This window comes from Dendrobates tinctorius, unplaced genomic scaffold (assembly GCF_039654945.1).
Source record: "Dendrobates tinctorius isolate UK_male_01 unplaced genomic scaffold, ASM3965494v1 ptg000246l, whole genome shotgun sequence".
NCBI lineage: Eukaryota > Metazoa > Chordata > Amphibia > Anura > Dendrobatidae > Dendrobates > Dendrobates tinctorius.
The window spans coordinates 6,784,495-6,810,611 of record NW_027361913.1 but is presented as its reverse complement, the minus strand read 5'-3'; the positions used below and the strand labels follow the sequence as shown (position 1 = coordinate 6,810,611).

At 43.5% G+C, this 26,117-nt stretch overlaps 1 long non-coding RNA gene across 2 annotated transcripts in view; it reads right to left on the bottom strand.

Annotated features, from left to right (window-relative positions):
- Nucleotides 1-1,586: 1,586 nt before the first annotated feature.
- The window catches only part of LOC141063190 (uncharacterized), a 74,553-nt gene continuing 50,022 nt past the window's right edge, over nt 1,587-26,117 (bottom strand). For both annotated transcript variants that reach the window (XR_012224834.1, XR_012224835.1), the window contains 2 exons: nt 23,651-23,755; nt 1,587-2,489 (listed from right to left, as the gene is read on the bottom strand). This is a non-coding gene — a long non-coding RNA (uncharacterized lncRNA). The remainder of the gene's footprint in view (nt 2,490-23,650; nt 23,756-26,117) is intronic.

Sequence of the window (26,117 nt, the reverse complement as noted above, 5' to 3'; positions counted from 1 at the left end):
CCCCCCCCCTGCCAGTATCGCTGATAGCTGCAGGAAAGGTCAGGACTTTTTTTTGGTTGCTGGTCTCCCGCTGGCCAGCACGCATCCGGGCGCTCGGCGTCGCTGTGCTGATCGCTGGTGAAGCTGTCTGTTTGACAGCTCACCAGCGATCACATAGCGATTCACCAGCGATCCTATCACATTGATATCGTTGTCAGGATTGCTGGTGAGTCGCTATGTGTGACTCCAGCCTTAGGTGTGTGCATAGGGAGAGACCATTTGTCAATTTCAGAGTGTAGGCCCCGTCTCACATAGCGAGATCGCTAGCAAGATTGCTGATGCGTCACCGATTTTGTGACGCAACATCGACCTTGCCAGTGATCTCGTAATGTGTGACACATAGCGGTGACCACCCCCCCCGCTGGATATCGCTGATCATGCTCGAATGTCCTGGGCCATTTTTTCATCGTCGGCGTCCCGCTGGCCAGCGCGCATCGCTGTACTTGACGTCGATGAGAGACCTCATTGGCGATGCAGAACTCAGGGACGCAGGCTGGAATCATTCAGAATAGCTGCTGTGTGACAATGCACCAGCGATCCTTACCAGGTCGTATCGTTGTCGGGATCGCTGGTGCGTCGCTATGTGAAACGGGACCCTAACATATGCCTGGCTGTAGTCATGCTACCAGTATCTGATTCATGCTGCTATTTCATGATAGATCACCCTTAGGGCTCATGTAGATGACCATTATAATCGGACAAGTGCTATTAATTGTTTTTATGGATAGTACTTATCCCTATGTTATTCTATGGCAATGTTCCCCAACTCCGGTCCTCAAGAGACACCAACAGGTCATGTTTTCAGGATTTCCTTAGTATTGCACAGGTGATAATTGCATCACCTGGACAGACAAGAATTCAAACATCTGAGCAATACTAAGGAAATCCTGAAAACATGACCTGTTGGTGGCTCTTGGGGACCGGAGTTGGGGAACACTGTTCTATGGGGTGGTAAAACATGTCTGATTTATTCCAAGGATAAAGCACATCAAGAGAAAAAAATGCTGCATGCCTGATTTTAATCCGATGTTTGCATCAAATTCGACCATGCAAGTCAACCACTCTGTGTGCAGTCCAGTTTCCACACACCACAGATGGAATAGAAGGGAAAAAAATGTTTCCATCTTCTGCTCATTTGAATCGGCTAACACTATATAATCATACTCTGATCAGTTTGATCAGTGTGATTTGCACAATTGACACTCTGCATGTCACTGTTATGTCTAAATATTTGTGCTGATTAATCTATTAATATGATTTTGCAGGGGATGGAGCTGAGTGTTTCCCTAAATAGATATTATTTCTTAATGGCCACGGCTCAAAATGCCACTTTTTTCCGTCTCCATATTTTAGCCTGCGTAACTTATTTTCTTCCCAGGAAGAAGAAATCGAATCAGAAGACATTGTATTTTTTTCAATTGTGCTTTGGGTATATATAAATTACTTGTTTAACGACCCAAATTCAAAGGATTAAGGGGTTCTCACTCTAGACATTCCTTGTAAAGTTGGTACTCAGAAGAAAACTAGTCCAAAATAATCAGAAAAACTTCGGCACTCAAAATTGCTTTTATTATTATTTTTCTCACAAAATGACAGGTAGAGGCTTTTACAAAAGAAAATCAGGGTATATAAGACGCAACCCTTTAAAAAAATATTCTTGAACATTCAGACACTTGCAACGTTCCGGCTAATATAAGCCTTTGTCAAGCCTACATGTGAAATATGCGGGATCAGTATGTCTAACTCTCATTAGAATCCACAAGTGGGACAATCAGTAATCGTGCTATCCCCAAACGGGGAACAAAAGAATTTACTACCTGTCAGGAAGCCGTTACCACATGTGAGTGCCAGACATTTTTCATTTTGCACTTTTGTACTTTCTTCTCTTATTCTAAGAGCCATATTTTTTTTCTCCATTGACAGGCATATAAGGGTTTCTTTTTGATCATTTTATTTAAATGCATAATGAAAAATGGTCAAAATAATTTAAGTGGGGCAAATGGTGAAAAAAAACGCTATTTCGCCATTGTTTTTTTGGAGGGGTTATTTTAATTTTTGCACTACAAATTACCTGGTTACCTGGTAATATGATTCTTCAGGTAAGTAAAATTACAGCAATGCCAAACTGTTTTTGTATATATTTTAGTGGTTGCATTTTCTTTCACCATTTTTTGAGACCTGTAACTTTTTTTTTACCTTTCCAAAAGTAGCTTTTGTTCTTGCTAGATTTAATGCAGCAACACCAGTAGGTTAGTGTGGGCCATTTCTTGACTTCCCAGATTCCTTGTTTTTTACTCTGAAGATAATTCTTAATGACATATGCTGCAGTGCCTTGCAAAAGTATTCAGCCTTCTTGACATATTTCATGTTTTGCTATTTCACAACCTGAAATTTCACTGTTTTTTTAAGGGTTTGCATCAGTTCATGTAAAGAACATGCCTGCCCTTCACCTGTGAATAACAAAGAAGACAAAATAACTGAAAACTTCAGTGTGTATCAGGAAAATATGAATATGTTTACATTTTAAGTATGCTCCCAGTGCTCGTGCTGCCCTTCACCCATTACAACTCTCATGTGCAGCGTTCGACCCCCTCCCTCTCCCCCCCCCGATGGAATGTTCACTCGCCCCTCCCTCCCCCTATACCAGCTTGAGTAATGTAAGAACCTGGTCTGGCTGTCTCAAACAGGAAGTAAAGGTTTGAGCACATGCTTTTTTTGTTCCTTCAAACTCAAATTTAATAACCCGGAATAGTCATAGGAGCAGGATACATATATTTTTGGAATCTGCATGATTGAAGCTACACCCAGCAATGTTTTGCGACTTCTGCGCCCACCAGAACTCGAGGAAAGGGTATATGCCTCCCAGTAATAAGCAGATTTACAATGTTTGATATCAAAAGAAAGATAATTTTGTAATAAGAAAAATGATACCCCTGTCATCTCATTGCAAGGTTTCCACCCAGAGTTAGAGCAAATGGAAGTTTTGATAACTGTTCAAAAGGGGGCATATACACTAGAGCTCAACCTCCCCCAGTGAGGTCAGAGAAGGAAAGCTATAAAGCTCAGATGCTGACTCAGTGGGGTGTCATTTGCCCAGGGTGCCAGCTAGGAAGCTGTGCTGATAGACCTGTCTGCAGAACCTGCAGGGCACAAATCAGATTAGCTAAAGCTGAAAATGAATTGAGGCTTGCAAGAGATGTCAAAAGCAATAATAAAGGATTTTGGGGATATGTCAAAGGTAAAAGAAAAGTCAAAGATGCTGTAGGATTTTTACAGGATGAAAATGATGAAATGGTAAGACAGGATGTTGAGAAGGCTGAACTTTAAAATTCCTATTTTGCATCTGTTTTCTCTCAGAAAGGAAATGTAACATCAACTGTTCTTCACTGTCCTATTAAGGGAATAGAAGAATGCAGGATATCTATAAACAGAAAGATAGTGTGGAAACACTTAGCTAACCTAAATGAATTCAAGTCTCCAGGTCCAGATGAATTACACCCCAGAGTACTGAAGGAGATAGCAGAAGAAATTTTTGAACCCCTCTCCATAATCTTTGAAAATTCTTGGAGAACAGGAGAAGTGCCAGAAGACTGGAGAAGAGCAAATGTTGTTCCTATCTTCAAAAAGGGGAAGAAGGTGGACCCAGGCAACTATAGGCCGGTGAGTCTGACTTCTATTCCAGGAAAGATCTTTGAACAAATTATTAAACAACATGTATGTCAATACCTGGATAAGAATGAAGTGATTAAACAGAGTCAGCATGGGTTTGTAACTAATATGTCATGTCAGACTAACTTAATTTCCTTTGATGACGGTATCACTGATTGGGTGGATCAAGGAAATGCTGTAGATATAGTATATCTTGACTTCAGCAAAGCATTTGACAAAGTCTCTCATACAATCCTTATTGAAAAAATGACTAAGTATGGAATGGACAAGGCAACTGTTAGGTGGATTCATAACTGGCTTAGTGATCGGACCCAAAGAGTGGTCGTAAATGGCTGCACATCCAGTTGGAAGAATGTCTCAAGTGGGGTACCACAGGGCTCTGTCCTGGGCCCTGTATTGTTCAACATCTTTATCAACGATTTAGATGAAGGAATTGAGGGTAAACTGATTAAATTTGCTGATGACACAAAGCTAGGAGGGATAGCTAATACTAGAGAAGAGAGAGAAAGGATTCAAAAAGATTTAAATAAACTGGAGAAGTGGGCAGCAACTAACAGAATGGTTTTTAACAGGGAGAAATGCAAAGTACTACATCTGGGCAATAAAAATGAAAAAAGCATATATAGAATGGGAGGAATAGGGCTAAGTGACAGCACATGTGAAAAAGACTTGGGTATACTAATAGATCACAGACTGAATATGAGTCAACAGTGTGATGCAGCAGCAAAAAAGGCAAATGCAATTCTAGGATGTATTAACAGAAGAATACAGTCTAGATCACGTGAAGTCATTATTTCCCTCTACTCCTCTTTGGTCAGACCTCATCTGGAATATTGTGTCCAGTTTTGGGCACCACATTTTAAAAAAGACATCAACAAACTGGAGCAAGTTCAGAAAAGAGCGACCAGAATGGTGACCGGTCTGCAAACCCTGTCTTATGAGGAAAGGTTGCAGGAATTGGGAATGTTTAGTTTGCAAAAGAGAAGACTGAGAGGAGACTTAATAGCTGTCTACAAATATCTAAAGGGCTGTCACATTGTAGAAGGATCAACTTTATTCTCATTTGCACAAGGAAAGACTAGAAGCAATGGGATGAAACTGAATGGGAGGAGACACAGATTAGATATTAGAAAAAACTTTTTGACAGTTAGAGTGATCAATGAGTGGAACAGGCTGCCACGAGAAGTGGTGAGATCTCCTTCAATGGAAGTCTTCAAACAGAGGCTGGACAGACATCTGACTGGGATGATTTAGCGAATCCTGCTCTGAGCAGGGGGTTGGACCAGATGGTCCAGGAGGTCCCTTCCAACTCTACGATTCTATGATTCTATGATTCTATGACCATTTTCCCTTGAGGAAGGTGCTCCTCCCCCCATCAATACATCATACTATTGACTGAGATGTGTAAGCTTCATATTTTAATCCCTTTTATTTTGTAATTGTCTGTATATACTGTATCTTGTCTTTTTTTGTAAAATATTTTATATTTTTGTAAACACTGCCTATCCTCTCTGGAGTAAATCTATAAATTTGCTAGTTTCGTTTATCCTTGCTCTATAATGTACCACCACGAACTCTGCGCTAATTACACTACCATGTGGGTTGACTCCTGACCCAGTATTGATTTTAATGAAGAACGAGGAACTGGTGGCAGCACAGTGTTCTGGGGATTTGGGAGACTCTGGCAGTGACGGAAGAGAGGTTTTATGTGTGTATTACCCATCCTGGGTCTGGGGACATACATAATGCCATCGCTGCAGAGTGCCCAATAGTCAGAACATGGCTACTACTTATCATAGGTGCAGTTCCCTGATTGATCTGAGAGTAAGGGGGTGCCAGAGAGCTGCAAGTTTCAAAAACCAGAACTGCAGGGGGAAACAAAAGTTGTGGGTGGTTATTTGACCCATGACAACTAATAAATAATAAATTGGTGACAATTGGTGGGATATAACAAATCCCTGATAACTGGGGGCAACCTCACCCTCCCAGTTCATGACAGTGTGCATAACTATTCACCCCCTAAAGTCAGTACTTTGTAGAGCCTTCTTTTGTGGCAATTACAGCTGCAAGTCACTTTGGATAAGTCTCTATAAGCTTTCCACATCTTGACACTGGGATTTTTGCGTATTCCTCATGGCAAAACTGTTCCTGCTCCATGGAGCTGGATGGTTTCCTCTGGTGAACAGGACTCTTCAAGTCTGACCACAGATTCTCAATTAGATTAAGGTCTAGGCATTGACTTAGCCACTCCAAAACATTTACATGCTTCCCCTTAAACCACTAGAGTGTTGTTTTAGCAATATGCTTTGGGTTATTATTGTCTTGTTGGAAGGTGAATGTCCATCACAATCTCAAATCACTGTCAGACTGAAGCAGGTTTTGCTCAAGAATTTCCTTGTATTTTGCACCATTCATCTTCACCTCATTTAGTACCATTTTCCCTGTCCTTGCTGCTGAAAAACATCACCACAGCCCTTTATAGCATTTACACTCTTTACACTTAGTGACAGTTTGGTCTTCGACCTTACATGACGTGGTATAATTAGTGAATCAGATGAATCGCTTTCCCTCTATTATTCACACCTCCTATTATTGAGTTATGGGATTATTTAGTGGTCACCTATTCAGCCATTTATAGTATTTAACACTGTCTAGACTTAGTGGCTGTTTGGTCTTTTGACCTTATATGACGTGGTACAATTAGTGGAAAAACAATGCCTACATTTCATTCTAATTAAGGAATAATATAATTTTTCATATATCTGGCACTGTGCACTTTAAGATAAATAGTTATTTGCATATCTCTATTGGCATTGAATTCTGATATATATTGGAAGTTATTACCTCTGCATTTTATTTAACTATTTATGTTCCACTGATTTTTGCATGAGTTGTTCTGTCTTGGCTTTGAGGCATTCTGCTTATTTTTATAGAAATTGTTGTTTTTAATATCAGAAATAAAAATTGTTACAGTAATTTTATGGATCTCTTCTTTTGTCCTTTCATTATCATAAGGAAGGATTTGAGTTAAATCTTATTATTTGATGACAGTTAGTGACTCTTAGTTTGCATAAAGTTGGACTTCCTTTCACTAAGCATGTAACTTAAAGGCAACCTGTCACCTCCTTTTTCAACTATGAGTAGAGTTGAGCGATACCGTCCGATTCTTCAAAGTATCGGATCGGAATGGATCGGCCGATCTTAAAAAAAAGTATCGGTATCGCCGATTCAGATACCGGAAGTCCCATTCAAGTCTATGGGACTTCCGGTATCGGAATAAGAAAAATCCTGTTTTTCCCTTGTACAGCCTCTCTGGGGTCTGTACGGGCCTTTCGGGGGGCTGTGCCGGCCTGCCAGGGGGTCTGTGCAGGCTCCGGTGGTCTGTGCCGGCCTGCCGGGGGGCTGTGCAGGCTCCGGTGGGCTGTGCCGGCCTGCCGGGGGGCTGTGCCGGCCTGCCGGGGGGCTTGCAGGCTCCGGGGGGCTGTGCCGGCCTGCCGGGGGGCTGTGCCGGCCTGCCGGGGGGCTGTGCAGGCTCCGGGGGGCTGTGCCGGCTTCGCGGGTCTGTGCAGGCATCGTCCGATGGGACTACAAGTCCCATCGGGCGATGCCTGCTACCATGACAGTGATTGACACATTAGCCAATGATGGGACAGTAGTAGTCCCATCATCCGGCTAATGTGTTGAATGTAAAAAAAAAAAAAAAAAAAAAAAAATTACATGCTACATACATGCTACATACATACAACATGCATACTACATACATGCTACATTCATACTACATACTACATACATGCTACATTCATACTACATATATACTACATGCAACATACATACTACATATATACTACATGCATGCAACATGCATACTACATATATACAACATGCAACATACATACTACATATATACTATATATACTACATGCAACATACATACTACATATATACTACATGCATGCAACATGCATACTACATATATACTACATGCTACATACATACTACATATATACTACATACATACTGCATGCTACATACATACTACATGCTACATACATACCACATACATACTACATATATACTACATGCTACATACATACTACATATATGCTACATACATACTACATACATACTACATGCTACATACATACTACATATATACTACATACATACTACATACATACTACGTGCATGCTACATACATACTACATGCTACATACATACCACATACATACTACATACATACTACATGCTACATATATACTACATATATACTACATGCATGCTACATACATACTGCATGCTACATACATACCACATACATACTACATACATACTACATACATACTACATGCATGCTACATACATACCACATACATACTACATACATACTACATACAATACATTCATACAATACATACATAGACATACAGTACATATAACATAGAGTAACATACTTACCAATACTTGTCACATTGTTCCCCGAAGCCATTGTCTTTTACGGAATAAATATTAACATAACAAACCACAAAAATACTCACCCACGATCCGAAGCAGTCCACGAGTGTGTCCCACGACGATCTTGGGTAGAGAACTGCAGCATCAGCTGTTGCTGCCGTTCTCTACGGGCTGCAGGAATCCAATGACGGAAGGTAGGTATCCTTCCGCACTGTATTCCTCCGCCACTTAAAAAAAAAAAAGTTCCTAGTCTCACTTTATGCCATTGCTGCGTGGGAATTTGAACGTGGCATGATTGTTGGTGCCAAAAGGGCTGGTCTGAGAATTTCAGAAACTGCTGATCTACTGGGATTTTCACGCACAACCATCTCTAGGGTTTACAGAGAATGGTCCGAAAAAGAAAAAAAATCCAGTGAGCGGCAGTTCTGTGGCCGGAAATGCCATGTTGATGCCAGAGGTCAGAGGAGAATGGGCAGACTGGTTCGAGCTGATAGAAAGGCAACAGTGACTCAAATTGCCACCCGTTACAACCAAGGTAGGCAGAAGAGCATCTCTGAAAGCACAGTGCGTCGAACTTTGAGGCAGATGGGCTACAGCAGCAGAAGACCACACTGGGTACCACTCCTCTCAGCTAAGAACAGGAAACTGAGGCAACAATTTGCACAAGCTCATCGAAATTGGACAGTAGAAGATTGGAAAAACGTTGCCTGGTCTGATGAGTCTCGATTTCTGCTGCGACATTCGGATGGTAGGGTCAGAATTTGGCGTAAACAACATGAAAGCATGGATCCATCCTGCCTTGTATCTACGGTTCAGGCTGGTGGTGGTGGTGTCATGGTGTGGGGAATTTTTTCTGGGCACTCTTTGGGCCCCTTGGTACCAATTGAGCATCGTTGCAACGCCACAGCCTACCTGAGTATTGTTGCTGACCATGTCCATCCCTTTATGACCACAATGTACCCAACATCTGATGGCTACTTTCAGCAGGATAATGCGCCATGTCATAAAGCTCGAATCATCTCAGATTGGTTTCTTGAACATGACAATGAGTTTACTGTACTCAAATGGCCTCCTCAGTCACCAGATCTCAATCCAATAGAGCATCTTTGGGATGTGGTGGAACGGGAGATTCGCATCAGGGATGTGCAGCCGACAAATCTGCGCCAACTGTGTGATGCCATCATGTCAATATGGTCCAAAATCTCTGAGGAATGCTTCCAGCACCTTGTTGAATCTCTGCCACGAAGAATTGAGGCAGTTCTGAAGGCAAAAGGGGGTCCAACCCCTTACTAGCATGGTGTACCTAATAAAGTGGCCAGTGAGTGTATGTGGTATGTATGTAGCATGTAGTATGTATGTAGTATGTATGTATGTAGCATGCATGTAGCATGCAGTATGTATGTAGCATGCATGTAGTATATATGTAGTATGCATGTAGCATGTAGTATGTATGTAGTATGTATGTGGTATGTATGTAGCATGTAGTATGTATGTAGCATGCATGTAGTATGTATGTAGTATGTATGTAGTATATATGTAGCATGTAGTATGTATGTAGCATGCATGTAGTATGCATGTAGTATGTATGTAGTATGTATGTGGTATGTATGTAGCATGTAGTATGTATGTAGTATATATGTAGTATGTATGTAGCATGTAGTATGTATGTAGCATGCATGTAGTATATATGTAGTATGTATGTAGCATGTAGTATGTATGTAGCATGCATGTAGTATATATGTAGTATGTATGTAGCATGTAGTATGTATGTAGCATGCATGTAGTATGTATGTAGTATGTATGTAGTATGTATGTGGTATGTATGTAGCATGTAGTATGTATGTAGCATGCATGTAGTATGTATGTAGTATATATGTAGTATGTATGTAGCATGTAGTATGTATGTAGCATGCATGTAGTATATATGTAGTATGTATGTAGCATGTAGTATTTATGTAGCATGCATGTAGTATATATGTAGTATGTATGTAGCATGTAGTATGTATGTAGTATGTATGTAGTATGTATGTAGTATGTATGTGGTATGTATGTAGCATGTAGTATGTATGTAGCATGCATGTAGTATGTATGTAGTATGTATGTAGTATATATGTAGTATGTATGTAGCATGTAGTATGTATGTAGTATGTATGTGGTATGTATGTAGCATGTAGTATGTATGTAGCATGCATGTAGTATGTATGTAGTATGTATGTAGTATATATGTAGCATGTAGTATGTATGTAGCATGCATGTAGTATGTATGTAGTATGTATGTAGTATGTATGTGGTATGTATGTAGCATGTAGTATGTATGTAGTATATATGTAGTATGTATGTAGCATGTAGTATGTATGTAGCATGCATGTAGTATATATGTAGTATGTATGTAGCATGTAGTATGTATGTAGCATGCATGTAGTATATATGTAGTATGTATGTAGCATGTAGTATTTATGTAGCATGCATGTAGTATATATGTAGTATGTATGTAGCATGTAGTATGTATGTAGTATGTATGTAGTATGTATGTGGTATGTATGTAGCATGTAGTATGTATGTAGCATGCATGTAGTATGTATGTAGTATGTATGTAGTATATATGTAGTATGTATGTAGCATGTAGTATGTATGTAGCATGCATGTAGTATATATGTAGTATGTATGTATGTAGTATATATGTAGCATGTAGTATGAATGTAGCATGCATGTAGTATATATGTGTTATGTATGTAGTATGTATGTAGTATGTATGTGGTATATATGTAGTATGTATGTGGTATGTATGTAGTATGTATGTAGCATGCATGTAGTATGTATGTAGTATTTTTTTTTTTTTAACATTTAACACATTAGCCGGATGATGGGACTACTACTGTCCCATCATTGGCTAATGTGTCAATCACTGTCATGGTAGCAGGCATAGCCAGATGGGACTTGTAGTCCCATCGGACGATGCTTGCACAGACCCCCGGACATCAGCACAGCCCCCCGGCAGGCCGGCACAGCCCCCCGGCAGGCCGGTACAGACCCCCACAGGGTGCACAGACCACCGGCAGGCCGGCACAGCCCCCCGGCAGGCCGGTACAGACCCCCACAGGGTGCACAGACCACCGGCAGGCCGGCACAGCCCCCCGGCAGGCCGGTACAGACCCCAGGCAGTCCACACAGCCCCCCGGCAGGCCGGCAGAGACCCCCGGAAGGCCCGAAATGACGGCGCATCATGATGCGCACACACCGCGCATCATGATGACGTCAGGCTGTCAATCAACTTTGAACTTCCGATTCCAATGCCGACTTCCGATATTGAAAAAATATCGGAAGTCGGTATCGGAATTCCGATACAGCAAGTATCGGCCGATATCCGATACTTGCGGTATCGGAATGCTCAACACTAACTATGAGCAGCAGCCATTGCTTTTCGGGGCTTATCTACAGCATTCTAAAATGCTGAAGATAAGCCCCAGATCTAACCTGAAAGAGAAGAAAAACAAGTTTTATTATACTCACCCGAGGGCTATCCGGTCCAATGGGTGTCGCAGGTCCTGGTCCGGTGCCTCCCATCTTCATACGATGTTGTCATCTTCCTTGATCTGCCCTGTTGAGGGCAGAGCCCAGTACTGCAGTGCGAAGGCGCTGGGAAAGGTCAGAGAGGTCCAGCGCCTGTACACTGCGGTACTTGGCTCTGCCCTCCACAGGGCAGATCAGTATGCCTGCGCAGGAGCCACGACATGAAGCAAGGAAGATGATGACATCATATGAGGATGGGAGGCACAGGACCCGGACCTCGGACACCCATCGGACCGGACTGCTCCCGAGTGAGTATAATAAAACTTGTTTTTCTTCTCTTTCAGGTTAGATTGGGGGCTTATCTACAGCATTCTAGAATGCTGCAAATAAGCCCCGAAAGGCAGTGGCCACAGCTCATAGCTGAAAAAGGAGGTGACAGGTTCCCTTTAAGAAGGTAATTGCTTGCACCAGACACGTTTAGGGGCTTTATACCAAAAGTCGATAATACATATGCACATGCCAATTTTTAGTTCTTTGATCCCATAAATGTAATTTATGCTTATATATTTTTCTGATGCATCACAAACAAATCGGACTACAAGCATATTTACACACAAGTTATAATGTATCAAAATAGGGGAAAACCCAAGGTGGTGAATAGTTCAGCAAGCCACTGTGTGTGTTAGTGGTTTCATAGAAGGTTTCACAGAATGACAGAGTTGGAAGAGACTTCAAGAGTCATTGTGTCCAACCCCCAGCTCAATGCAGGAATCACTAAGCCATCTCAGACAGATGTCTGTCCAGCCTCTTAAGACTTAAATTGAAGGAGAACTCACCACCTCTCATGGCAGCCTGTTCCACTCATGGATCACCTTCACTGTGAAAAAGTTTTTTCTGATATCTAATCTGTATCTTCTCCCTTTCAGTTTCATCCCATTGCTTCTTGTGTTTCTATGTGCAAATGAGAATAAGGATGATCCCTCTACATTGTAACATCCCTTCTGATATTTGTAGACAGTTAATAAGTTGTCAAGGGCGTGGTTTCTGGAACCACTGTGCCACGGACCACGGAGAGCCTGATGGGGCGTGACTAAGCGAGCACCTCACTATTCACTAGAGCCTCTGATTGTGAGGTTAGCCTTGGCTCCCAGTGAATGCCAGGTGCCACGCCAGGACAGAACAATGGATGCACAGCTGCTGGACCCAGAGGACAGACTGGATGAAGTAGCAGGCAGAGTTCGCATCAGAGTGCAGCAGACAGAGTTCGCATCAGAGTGCAGCAGACAGAGTTCGCATCAGAGTGCAGCAGACAGAGTTCACACCAGAGTGCAGCAGAGTTTGCACAAGAGTGCAGCAGGTGGAGTTTGTATCAGAGTGCAGCAGGCAGGATCTGCATCAGAGTGTAACAGGCAGAATCTGCACCAGAGTGCAGCAGACAAGGTTTGCACAAGAGTGCAAAAGGCAGCATTTGCACAAGAGTGCAGAGGTCAGCATTTGCACAAGAGTGCAGTTGGAAAGATTTGCACAAGAGTGCAGCAGGCAGGTATGTGACCTTACACAACATAGACTGCAAACAGGAAGGTTGCTCAGGCACCTCCCCAGTGGGGAGGAAGCAATAAATACATAATGTCCCACAGCCATTAGCTGTGGAGGAAATCACAAGTGCACGCGCTGACCCTTTAAGAGGGCAGGAGTGCACACATGCATGCTCTAAGGACATGGCTAATGGACAGGCTGGAAGCATGCAGAGCATGGGGAAGGGAAGAACTGTCCGCAGCACAGGGGAGTGAAGAGACACGCCGTAGACCCTGCCTGTCAGAGCAGGGTTACAGCGTAGTGCTAACATAAGTATCCTGTTAGTCTTCTTTTTTGCAAAGTAAACATTCCCAAATCCTTTAACCATTCCTCGTAGGACATACTTCTCTGTCCTCTCATCATCCTGGCAGCTCTTTGCTGAATTTGCTCCACTTTTTCAATGTCTTTTCTAAAATGTTTTGCCCAGAACTGGGCAAGGTATTCTAGATGAGGCCTGACCAAGGAGGAGCAGAAGGGGATAATGACTACTGTGATTTAGACTCTATGCTTCTTTAACCCCTTCACCCCCAAGGCAAGTTTGCACGTTCATGACCGGGCCAATTTTTACAATTCTGACCACTGTACATTTATGAGGTCATAACTCTGGAACGCTTCCATGGATCCCGGTGATTCTGACACTGTTTTCTCGTGACATATTGTACTTCATGATAGTGGTAAAATTTCATTCAAATAACTTGCGTTTATTTGTGAGAAAAATGGAAATTTGGCGAAAATTTTGAAAATTTCGCGATTTTCCAACTTTGAATTTTTATGCCCTTAAATCACAGAGATACGGCACACAAAAAACTTGATAACTAACATTTCCCACATGTTTACTTTACATCAGCACAATTTTGGAACCAAAATTTTTTTTTGTTAGGAAGTTATAAGGGTTAAAAGTTGACCAGCGATTTCTCATTTTTACAACACCATTTTATTTTTAGGACCACATCACATTTGAAGCCACTTTGAGGGGTCTATATGATAGAAAATACCCAAAATGACACCATTCTAAAAACTGCACCCCTTAAGGTGCTCAAAACCACATTCAAGAAGTTTATTAACCCTTTAGGTGCATCACAGGAATTTTTTTGAATATTTAAAAAAAAATGAACATCTAACTTTTTTTCATAAAAAAAATACTTCAGGTTCAATTTTTTTTATTTTACCAAGGGTAACAGGAGAAATTGAACTGCAAAAGTTATTGTGCAATTTGTCCTGAGTACGCAGATACCTGATATGTGGGGGGGAACGACTGTTTCGGCGCATGGCAGAGCTCAGAATGGAAGGAGCGCCGTTTGACTTTTTCAATGCAAAATTGGCTGGAATTCAGATTGGACGCCATGTCACGTTTGGAGAGTCCCTGATGTACCTAATCAGTGGAAACCCCATAAAAGTGACCCCATTTTGGAAACTAGACCCCCCAAGGAACTTATCTAGATATGTGGTGAGAACTTTGAACCCACAAGGGCTTTGCAGAAGTTTATAACGTACAGTGGTACAATTAAAAAATCATATTTTTTCCACAAAAATGATCTTTTCACCCCAATTTTTATTTTCCCAAGGGTAACAGGACCCTAAAAGTTATTGTGCAATTTGTCCTGAGTACGCTGATACCCCACATGTGGGGGTAAACCACTATTTGGGCGCATGGCAGAGCTCGGAAGGGAAGCAGCGCCATTTGACGTTTTGGGCTGGAATTGAGATCGGACACGATGTCGCGTTTGGAAAACCCCTGATGTACCAAAACAGTGGAAACCCCCCACAAATGACACCATTTTGGAAACTAGACCCCATAAGGAACTTATCTAGATGTGTGGTGAGAACTTTGAACCCCCATGGGCTTCACAGAAGTTTATAACATAAAGCCATACAATTAAAAAAATCATATTTTTTCCACAAAAATGATCTTTTCACCCTCAATTCTTATTTTTCCAAGGGTAACAGGACCCTAAAAGTTATTGTGCAATTTGTCCTGAGTACGCTGATACCCCACATGTGGGGGTAAATCACTATTTGGGCGCATGGCAGAGCTCGGAAGGGAAGCAGCGCCATTTGACGTTTTGAGCTGGAATTGAGATCGGACACCATGTCGCGTTTGGAAAACTCCTGATGTACCAAAACAGTGGAACCCCCCCACAAATGACACCATTTTGGAAACTAGACCCCCTAAGGAACTTATCTAGATGTGTGGTGAGCACTTTGACCCCCCCAGTGCTTCACAGAAGTTTATAACACCATTTTTTTTATTTTCCCAAGGGTAACAGGAGAAATTGGACCCCAAAAGTTGTTGTCCAATTTGTCCTGAGTATGCTGATACCCCATATGTGGGAGAAAACTACTGTATGGGCACACGTCGGGGCTCGGAAGGGAAGTAGTGACGTTTTGGAATGCAGACTTTGATGGAATGGTCTGCGGGTGTCATGTTGCCTTTGGAGAGCCCCTAATGTACCTAAACAGTGGAAACCCCCCCACAAATGACCCCATTTTGAAAACTAGACCCACTAAGGAACGTATCTAGATGTGAGGTGAGCACTTTGAACCCCCAAGGGCTTCACAGAAGTTTATAATGCCAGGGCATGAAAATAAAAAAATCGTATTTTTTCCACAAACATGATCAATTAGTCCCCAATTTTTTCATTTTCCCAAGGGTAACAGGAGAAATTGGAACCCAAAAGTTGTTGTGCAATTTGTCCTGAGTACGCTGACACCCCATATGTGGGAGAAAACTACTGTATGGACACACGTCGGGGCTCGGAAGGGAAGCAGTGACGTTTTGGAATGCAGACTTTGATGGAATGGTCTGCGGGTGTCATGTGCGTTTGGAGAGCCCCTGATGTACCTAAACTATTGAAACTCCCCACAAGTGACCCCATTTTGGACACTAGACCCCCCACGGAACTTATCTAGATGTGTGGTGAGCACTTTGAACCCCCAAGTGCTTCACAGAAGTTACAGGTAACTTCTGTGAAGGGTAACAGGAGAAATTGGACCCCAAAAATTGTTTTGCAATTTGTCCTGAGTAGGCTGATACCCTACATGTGGGGGTAAAACACTGTTTGGGTGCATAGCAGAGCTTGGAAGGGAAGGAGCACCATTTGACTTTTTCAACTCAGAATTGGCTGGAATTGAGATCAGACGCCATGTTGCATTTGGAGAGCCCCTGATGTGCCCAAACAGTGGAAACCCCCAATTCTAACTCCAACCCGAACCCCAACATGCCCCTAACCCTAACCCTAGCCCTAACCCTAGCCCTAACCCTAGCCCTAACCCTAACCCTAGCCCTAGCCCTAACCCTAACCCTACCCTAACCCTAACCCTAACCCTACCCCAACACACCCCTAGCCCTAACCCTAGTCCTAACCCTAATGGAAAAATGGAAATAAATACATTTTTTTAATTTTATTATTTTTCCCTAACTAAGGGGGTGATAACGGGGGGTTTGATTTACTATTTATGGCGGTTTTTATGTTTGGCGGCTGTCGCACGCTAAAAGACGCTTTTTATTGTAAAAATAGTTTTTGCATCACCACATATTGAGAGCTATAATTTTTCCGTATTTTGACCCACCGAGTCATGTGAGGTCTTATTTTTTGCGGGACAAGTTGACGTTTTTATTGGTACCATTTTCGGGCACGTGAAATTTTTTGATCGCTTTTTATTCTGATTTTTGGGACGCAGAATGAACAAAAACCAGCATTTCATGAATTTCTTTTGGGGGGGTGCGTTTACACCGTTCCGCGTGTGGTAAAATTGATAAAGCGGTTTTATTCTTCGGGTCAGTACGGTTACAGCGATACCTCATTTAGGTCGTTTTTTATGTTTTTGTCGGTTTTATGCAATGAAAACTATTTTATATAAAAAATAATTATTTTTGCATCGCTTTATTCAGCGAGCTATAACTTTTTTATTTTTTTGCTGATGATGCTGTGTCGCGGCTCGTTTTTTGAGGAACAAGATGACGTTTTCAGCGGTACCATGGCTATTTATATGCGTCTTTTTGATCGCGCGTTATTACACTTTTTGTTTGGCGGTATGATAATAAATCATTATTTTTTGCTTCGTTTTTTATTTTTATTTTTTAAGGGGTTCGCTAAAGGGGTTAACTAATGGGACAGTTTTATAGGGCGGGTCATTACGGACGCGGCGATACCTAATATGTGTACTTTTATTGGTTTTTTTTTTATTATTTCCAAAAAATGGATTTATTGGGGGAATATTTTTTTTTTTTTCTAATTTATTTGGCGATTTTTTTTTTTTTATTATTTTTACACTTTTTTTTATTTTTTTTTTTACTTTATTAAATAGTCCCAGGTGGGACATCACTGTCCTGTGACAGATCGCTGATCTGTCACATCACAGATCACTGTGACAGATCAGCGATCTGACACAGGCAGTGCCGAAGGCTTCCTCATGCCTGCGCTTTGCGTCGCCATCTTGGATTCGGGGGCCTGGAGGAAGGGAGTCCCCCGCAGCAGCGCTGCACATTGCGCTGCCATGGGGGGCTCAGGGAAGCACGGAGGGAGCCCCCTCCCTGCCGATGCTTCCCTTTAACCCCCGGTACACCGTGACCGCCCCTGACACATTGTGCCGGGTGTCAGCTGTGATAATCAGCTGACACCCGGCCGCGATCAGCGGCGCTAACCACGTGGGCGCCGCTGATCGCGCCGACGTACTATCCCGTCCCCGGTCATACGGGCCCGGGTACAGTGGACGGGATAGTACGTCGGATGGCAGGAAGGGGTTAAATATATCCTAGAAATGTGTTTTTTCCCTAATGGAGATTAAGCAATTGTCTGATCATGTGGAGCAACTTGCTGCTGAAGTGCAGGGAATTTCCACCTACCTCATTCAGTCACATGCTGCTGAACCTAAGATCCCTACTCCTGATGTGTTTTCTGGGGATTGGTCTAAATTTCTGAATTTTAAGAATAATTGTAAATTATTTCTTGCCTTGAAGCCTAACTCATCGGGGAGCTCTATGCAGCAGGTTAAAATTGTCATCTCCTTGCTGCGCGGTGATCCCCAGGATTGGGCTTTTTCTCTGACACCTGAAAATCCTATTCTGACTAATGTGGATGCATTTTTTCAAGCCTTGGGTTTGATGTATGATGAGCCTAATGCTGTTGATCAAGCTGAGAGAACCCTGTTGGCATTAAACCAGGGACAGGATTCTGCAGAGTTGCACTGTCAAAAATTCCAAATGTGGGCGGTCCTCACTACATGGAATGATAGTGCTTTGGCAGCTCTCTTTTGGAAGGGTTTATCAGAGACCGTAAAAGATGTTATGGTATTTCCTGTTCCCTCTGGTCTGGATGATTCCATGTCATTAGCCATTCAAGTTGATTGGCGTTTACGTGAATGTAAAACTACACGGGAGGTGCTGCCACCTTTTGAACCAACGTCTGAACCTATGCAATGTAAGTGGTTTTGTCATTTTTGTCTAGGGCGCAATGTCAGGAGTTTAGAAGGCGTAATAAGCTGTGTTTTTTCTGTGGAGATGCCTCTCATACTATTTCTGTCTGCCCTAAATGAGAGAAACGTTTTGCACACACATTTGCTGTGGGCAGTGTACAACCTAAGTTCCTTTTGGCAATTACTCTGATCTGCTCCTTATCCACGTTTTCCACTAAGGCTTTTGTGGATTCAGGAGCAGCGTTGAATCTGATGGATTTGGACTTTGCTAAACGTTGTGGTTTTTCCATGACGCCTCTGCGGATGCCTATTCCTTTGAGGGGTATTGATGCTACTCCTTTGGCGGAGAATAAACCTCAGTTTTGTACCCAGGTGATAATGCGAGTTACCCCAGACCACCAAGAAAATTGTAAATTTTTGCTGCTGCATAATTTGCATGATACTATTGTTCTGAGTTTTCCCTGGTTGCAAACTCATAATCCAGTTTTGGATTGGAAATCTGGGTCTGTGGTGAGTTGGGGTTGTCAGTGTGCTCTTAGGGACGCTCCTGTTTTCTCCACCTCTCCTCAGTCTCATGATATTCCTGATTATCTGGCTGATTTTTCTGATGTATTTAGTGAGAGTAAGTCTGCATCTTTGCCTCCTCATAGGAGTTATGACTGTGCAATTGAGTTGATGCCTGGGTGTAAATTTCCCAAGGGTCGGCTTTTCAACTTATCAGTACCCGAACATGATGCTATGCGATCCTATATTAAGGAGTCATTGGAGAAGGGTCATATTAGACCATCCTCGTCACCTTTAGGTGCTGGGGTTTTTTTGTGGCTCAGAAAGATGGTTCATTAAGACCGTGTATTGATTATCGTTCCCTTAACAAGATGACGGTTAAATATCAGTACCCGTTACCTCTGATGTCTGATTTATTCTCCAGAGTTAAGAATGCCTGCTGGTTTACTAAGATTGACCTCAGGGGGGCGTATAATCTTATCCGCATCAAGCACTGGGATGAATGGAAGATGGCGTTTAATACTCCGGAGGGACATTTTGAGTACCTGGTGATGCCTTTTGGGCTCACTAATGCCCCTTCTGTCTTCCAGTCCTTTATGAATGATATTTTCCGTGAGTTTGTGGATAAGTTTTTGATCATTTATCTGGATGATATTTTGATCTTTTCTAGTGATTGGGATTCTCATGTGTTTGATAAGGGATCAAAATGCCTCTTTGGTGTACAGAGGATTTCATTTTTGGGATTTATCTTGTCTCCATAGACTATTGAAATGGACCCGGCCAAGATACAGGCCATTTAGGTTCAGCCTACTTCTTTGAAGGCCCTCCAGAAGTTTTTGGGTTTTGCTAATTTCTATCGTAAATTTATAGGTAATTTTTCTGGTATTGTCAAACCACTGACTGATCTGACCAAGAAGGGCGCTGATGTGCTGAATTGGTCTCCTGAGGCTGTCTCAGCATTTCAGGAGCTAAAGTTGAGATTTACTTCAGTTCCGGTATTACGGCAACCTGATGTCTCACTTCCATTTCAGGTGGAGGTAGATGCTTCTGAGATTGGTGCAGGAGCTGTTTTGTCCCAAAAAGACCCTGTGACTTCTAGGATGAATCCCTGTGCCTTCTTTTCTCGAAAGTTCTCCCCATCTGAACGCAACTATGATGTGGGGAATTGGGAATTGTTGGCCATGAAACGGGCATTTGAGGAGTGGAGACATTGGTTGGAGGGAGCTAGACATCAAGTTGTGGTCCTCACCGATCACAAGAATTTGATTTATCTGGAGTCGGCCAAATGCTTGAATCCTAGACAGGCTAGATGGGCCTTGTTTTTCACGTGTTTTAATTTTGTGGTCTCTTTTCTTCCGGGCACTAAGAATGTTAAGGCAGACGCCCTTTTTAGGAGTTTCTTTGCCGATTCTCTTAATGTGACCGAGCCTACTACCATCCTAGGTGAGGGGGTAGTTCTTTCTGCCATTTCGTCCGATTTGAGATGCACCGTGGAGGAATTTCAGGAGGATAAACCAGAGCATTGCCCTATGGGAAAATTGTATGTTCCTGACCAGTGGAGAAAGAGAGTGATGTCTGAAATTCATTGCTCCGCATTGGCTGGTCATCCAGGTATTTTTGGTAACAGAGATTTGGTGAGTCGGTCCTTTTGGTGGCCTGCCTTATCTCGTGATGCCAGAAATGTTGTACAGTCCTGTGGGACTTGTTCTCGGTCTAAACACTGTTCTTGTTCTAGTGGGTTGCTGATGCCCCTGCCGGTGCCCAAGAGGCCATGGACCCATATCTCAATGGATTTTATTTCTGATCTTCCTGTCTCTCAGAGAATGACTGTTAACTGGGTGATTTGTGATAGATTTTCGAAGATGGTCCATCTTGTACCACTCCCAAAGTTGCCATCTTCCGCTGAGATGGTGCCCTTGTTTTTACAACAGGTAGTTTGGTTACTTGGGATTCCTGAGAACATTGAGTCCGACAGAGGAGTTCTTTTTGTTTACAGATTCTGGAAAGCCTTTTGTTCCAGTCTGGGAATTCAGTTATCCTTCTCCGCGTTTCATCCCCAGACCAATGGACAGACTGAGAGAACAAACCAGACCTTGGAGTCTTATTTAAGATGTTTTATATCTGCTGATCAGGATGATTGGGTCTCATTTTTGCCCTTGGCCGAATTCGCGCTGAACAATAGTGCTAGTTCTGCCACTTTAATATCACCCTTTTTCTGTAATTTTGGGTTTCATCCTCGATTCTCTTCAGGGCAAGTGGAATCTTCGTCCTGCCCAGGTGTAGACACTGTGGTAGAGAGAATGCAGCAGATATGGGACCAAGTGGTGGATACGTTGTCACTCTCTCAGGAAAAGGCCCAGCAATTTTCCAACCGGCATAGGACCATTGGTCCCCGGTTTAAAGTGGGTGATATGGTTTGGTTGTCGTCTAAGAATATTCCTATGAAGGTTACATCTCCAAAATTTAAGCCAAGATTTATTGGACCTTATAAGATTTTGGAGATTCTTAATCCTGTTTCTTTTCAATTGGCACTTCCAGTTACGTTCAAGATCCATAACGTATTTCACAAATCTCTGTTGAAGAGGTTTGTTGAGCCAGTGGTTCATATGGCAGCACCTCCTGACCCTGTGTTGATTGAAGGCAATGTGGAATATGAGGTAGAGAAAATATTGGATTCTCGTTTGGTTAGACGGAGACTCCAGTATTTGGTCAAATGGAAGGGTTATGGCCAGGAGGATAATTCTTGGGTCTCTGCCTCTGATATTCATGCCAATTGATTGGTTCGTGCTTTTCACCGGGCCCATCCTGATCGGCCTGTGGTGTGGATGAGGGTTCGGTGACCCCTCCTCAAGGGGGGGTGCTGTTGTGAGTTGATTTTCTGGTCTATCAGTTGTGAGTTCTCTTTCCAGGCTCCCTCTGGTGGTAACAGGAGGTAGTGAGGCTGATTTAATCAGTAGAGATCTGCCAAGTGATAATGAGGATGACGATTGGACCTCAGGAATCTCAAATTGGATTTAAGACAGCCGACGCCCTACTCTGGTGCTGGTGATTCCTTCTGCTTGTCAGGTCTTGGTTCTCAGCTCTGTTCCAGTCAGCTCAAGCTAAGTTTCTCTGCTAATCTTCACACTTGATTTTGTTGTTCTATTCAGTTTTTTGTGTGGTCAGCCAGCCCCGGCTGGGGCTGTGCTGAATTTCCACTCTTATTTATCTGTATTTGCCAATTTGCTTTTTGTCCCTTATTAGATTGGCCTCTTTATGCTCTGTCTCAGAATATTTCAGAGTGCTGATATAGTGGGAGAAGTCTAGTGACTTCAGGGTTAATTTTGTTATCAGAAGTGTTGGATATTATTTTGTAGGGTTTGGGGCAGATTGCAGACAGTGTCTTTCCTTTCCTCTCCTTTCTAGTTAGTTGGGCCCCATCGTTTGCTCAGCCTATTTTCCTGCCTGTGTTTGTGTTTTCATCTTGTTTCACCGTCAATACATGTGTGGGGGGCTGTCTATTCCTTTGGGGTCTGCTCTGGGGCAGTTAGTTTTCCCCTTTTCTTGCTTTAGGCTTATTTAGTCCTCTGGCCGTGACGAGGCGTCTAGGTTCATCATAGGTACGCTCATGGCTGCTGCTAGTTGTGTGGTTAGGATCAGGGATCTGCAATCTGCATAGTTACCAACCTCTCTGGTTTTTCTGGGCTTAGCATGTTTAGATTTTTTCCTCCTCGGTGACCCATTCATAACATACGCCAACTTCAGTGCTGAGTCCTCCAGGTCATGGGTCCAGTAAACTCTCGGGTAGATGGGTACACCACTCCAACACTCCCTGTCAGTATATTCCTTCCTAGGCCATCTGACAGTGCTGGTTTCCACTCTCCTACCCAGCACCTTCACAGTCAGTGTCCCAGGCTAGCTGCCGCGGATCCTGTCAGAATTTTTCACTCAAGCAGCTTCATGATCCTATGTGGCTGCCTTTCTGGGAAGGTAGCTGTGGGAAACGCTGTGGCCCATACAGCAACCACAACTGTCAGCTTGGTAGTTAAGTTCGTTGTTCACTTCGCTAGGCTAGAGGCTGAGACCCTTCTGCGACCTAATTTCTTCCCCCACCAGACGGCTATCAGCGTGGGACTCTAGAAGAACCACTCTTTCCTTCAGGGAGCTTCCTTTCAAAGCCAATCTATCCAGCAGCTCCTCCTGACAGGAGCTGCTTCAAGCGCATCCTTCCACCTGCTCTTCCCCTGAGGGAACTCTCCTAACTGCCTTCAAATCTCCCATTCTTTCTCTAAGCTCCGCCCACTCGCTGTCAATGATTGACTGTTCTAAATCACTCCACTTTCTAAGCTCCTCCCTTTCTACCTACCTTCCCCACTAACCCCCCAATACCCTTTCCTAGCCAGTCTGGGATGAGGCCATCCTCCCGAAGGGTACACCCAGATGCCCTGACTAACTAGTGTGTGTGTTGGGTGCAGTGTTAGGAGTGTGGCGAAGTGCCCCATCTTACCTGATCGTGAGATACCACACCTCTGAATGAGGTGCAGTACCTACGTGGCTACTGGACCTGCAGGGGCACCACATTCCACCCTGTTAAACCCATCACGTCCGTGGGCTGAAAATAAAGCACAGATGTTACAAAAGAACATACAAAAGTCATTTTGCAAATATTACTGCACTAATTAACAATACATTTCACAATCAAACTTCTTCTCAAGAGAGAGTTACTTTTGCTTTTAACGTTACGTAGAATAACTTTTTGTAACTTTATTTATACTACTTCTAACTCAAAGTGCTAACTGGTGATAACTGCTAACTATGGTTCGCCACCTGGTGCAAGCTTTCACTACTGGTGACAATTGCTAACTATGGTTCGCCACCTGGTTCAGATTTTTATTTAAAAACTTCACATTTTTATTCTCTTTTCTGTTTAATAATAATACTATCTTTGCAATTTATTCTATACTAAGATACTTCTAATTCTATCTTTAATAAATACTATCACTACATAAATACTAGCAACATTTTATCATAAATCCAACGGAATTCTTGGTAACTCCATCTGGGTTATCTTGAAGTGTCCTTTTGCTGGTGGAGGACCCGCTCTAAACCTCCAACGGTGTTCCTGGGTGGGCTGCAGGACGTAATTGATGCTGTCACTTCTTTTAGACCCAGTTTTCGGCCACACCCACGGGTTTTTGTTCTGGTCTAAGGTAGTCCTTTTATCAAAGGTTCTAGTAAAACCAAGATAGTGCACCTGAAGAGGTGCAAACTATTTACAAAAAGTTTGAGACCACTTCCGGTTCGAAATCTCTCAGTTTCTGGTTGCAACTGAACTGATGTCCAACTGGGGCAGAACTTTAAACATGAAAAATCAACGTGGCACAACGGTGCTTTTACCCTCCTGGGTAACTGTTCAGTATCTTAAGAGAACTCCTCAATTTTAATCACCCCCTGGGGTGATGGAAGCCTTATAACCCTTCTGCTTCCAGGGTAAGTGATCTAGATGGCCACTTATAGGCGGCCTGACATGTTGAGCCCCTCCTAGTGTGGCTGGTTTGGTGCTTGCTGTGATGGGGGCAATAGCAGCTTGGGGTGTAGCTGTTCCAGATGCAGGGGCTAGAGTTGTTATTATCTTCCCTCCAGGATAAATTGTTGTAACTGGCCTGGGGATCTCTGCTGCCACTGCTGCCACCTTATTGGCTGCCTCCTGCTGTTCATATGCAGTGGCCAGTTCTGGTGGGACTCTCCTAACATTGAGGGCGTACCAGCCTCGTGGCCCCAGATGCTGGGTGAAGGAAACAAGGTCACCTGGTGTCAGATTGCGGCTTGGATGTCACTTTATTAGGTGGGCCTCCACATCATCATGGCGATTAACGAAGAGATCTGGGGAGCCCCTGGAATCGGCTACAAACCCATAGCCCTGGTTATTGTCAAACTCTAGGACCTTACCCCAGCCCACTCTTTCCGGGTCTTTGATTGTAACACTCCGGGTCCACCTCTTAATCTGGGGATCTTTTTCCTCCAGGGCCAGATGCCAACTCCTTCCCTCCTCTCGCTCTTTAGCATACTGGCACAGCTGTTGGGTACAAAAGTCATCTGCCTCCTGCACAGGCTTGTCACTGACTGCTGGTGGTATGGGGCCTTGTTTAGCTGCTTCCCCTCAGATGGCACTTTCCGCTGCCAGACCAGATCTAACACCACCTGCCCAGACTTCGGGGGTGATGGGGACCTAACCGAGCCTAGTAGGGTCTCCCAGGACACAGGGGTGCCAGAGGTACCTGGTGTTGCTGCACTGGTGGTCTCCTCCTCGGGCTCTGGTGTCAGGGATGCTGAAGCGGCAGTCAGATCCAAGGTGGAGGGTGCAAGAGAGCCGCCTCCTGGAACGGGTGTCGGTACTTCCTGGCTGGCAGCGGTGACCTCCAGTTTCATTGCAGCCACAGATTCCAGATCTGGTGAAGGCGGAGTGCTGGAATCGGGTACCAGTGTCGGTGGTACGCTGGGGCCAGACCTCTCCTGGGCATGCTGCTTCACTAGCTCCAACTGAGCCTGGCAGTCCCACAGATCTTGGTGTAGGCGGCGGATCTCCTGTTCCAGCTGGCCACATTCAACTCCTCCTCTGGGCCAGAGCCGAGCAACGCAGGACTGAGCGAAGGATGACATGCTTCCCCACGCTCCTCTGGTTGCTCCTTCTCCATCATGGCTGCCTGATGTTCTGATTCTTCCTTCAAGGCTTTTTCCGCCGCTGAGCTTCTCTCCTCCTCTAGGGGGTGGTGTCGCATCCCTTTTCCACCATACCAGGCTATGGCTTGCACTCCCCTGGGCGTTGGCCATGACGCAGTCACATAATAATACAGGCAGGGGGACTTAACGGTTTATCGTGCTCTTCCTTGAGTGTCACCTGTGATGACATGCCCCAGTTCATCGCTCTGGCGGCCATCTTTAGAGTCCAAATCACAGTTCAATAAATCTGTTTC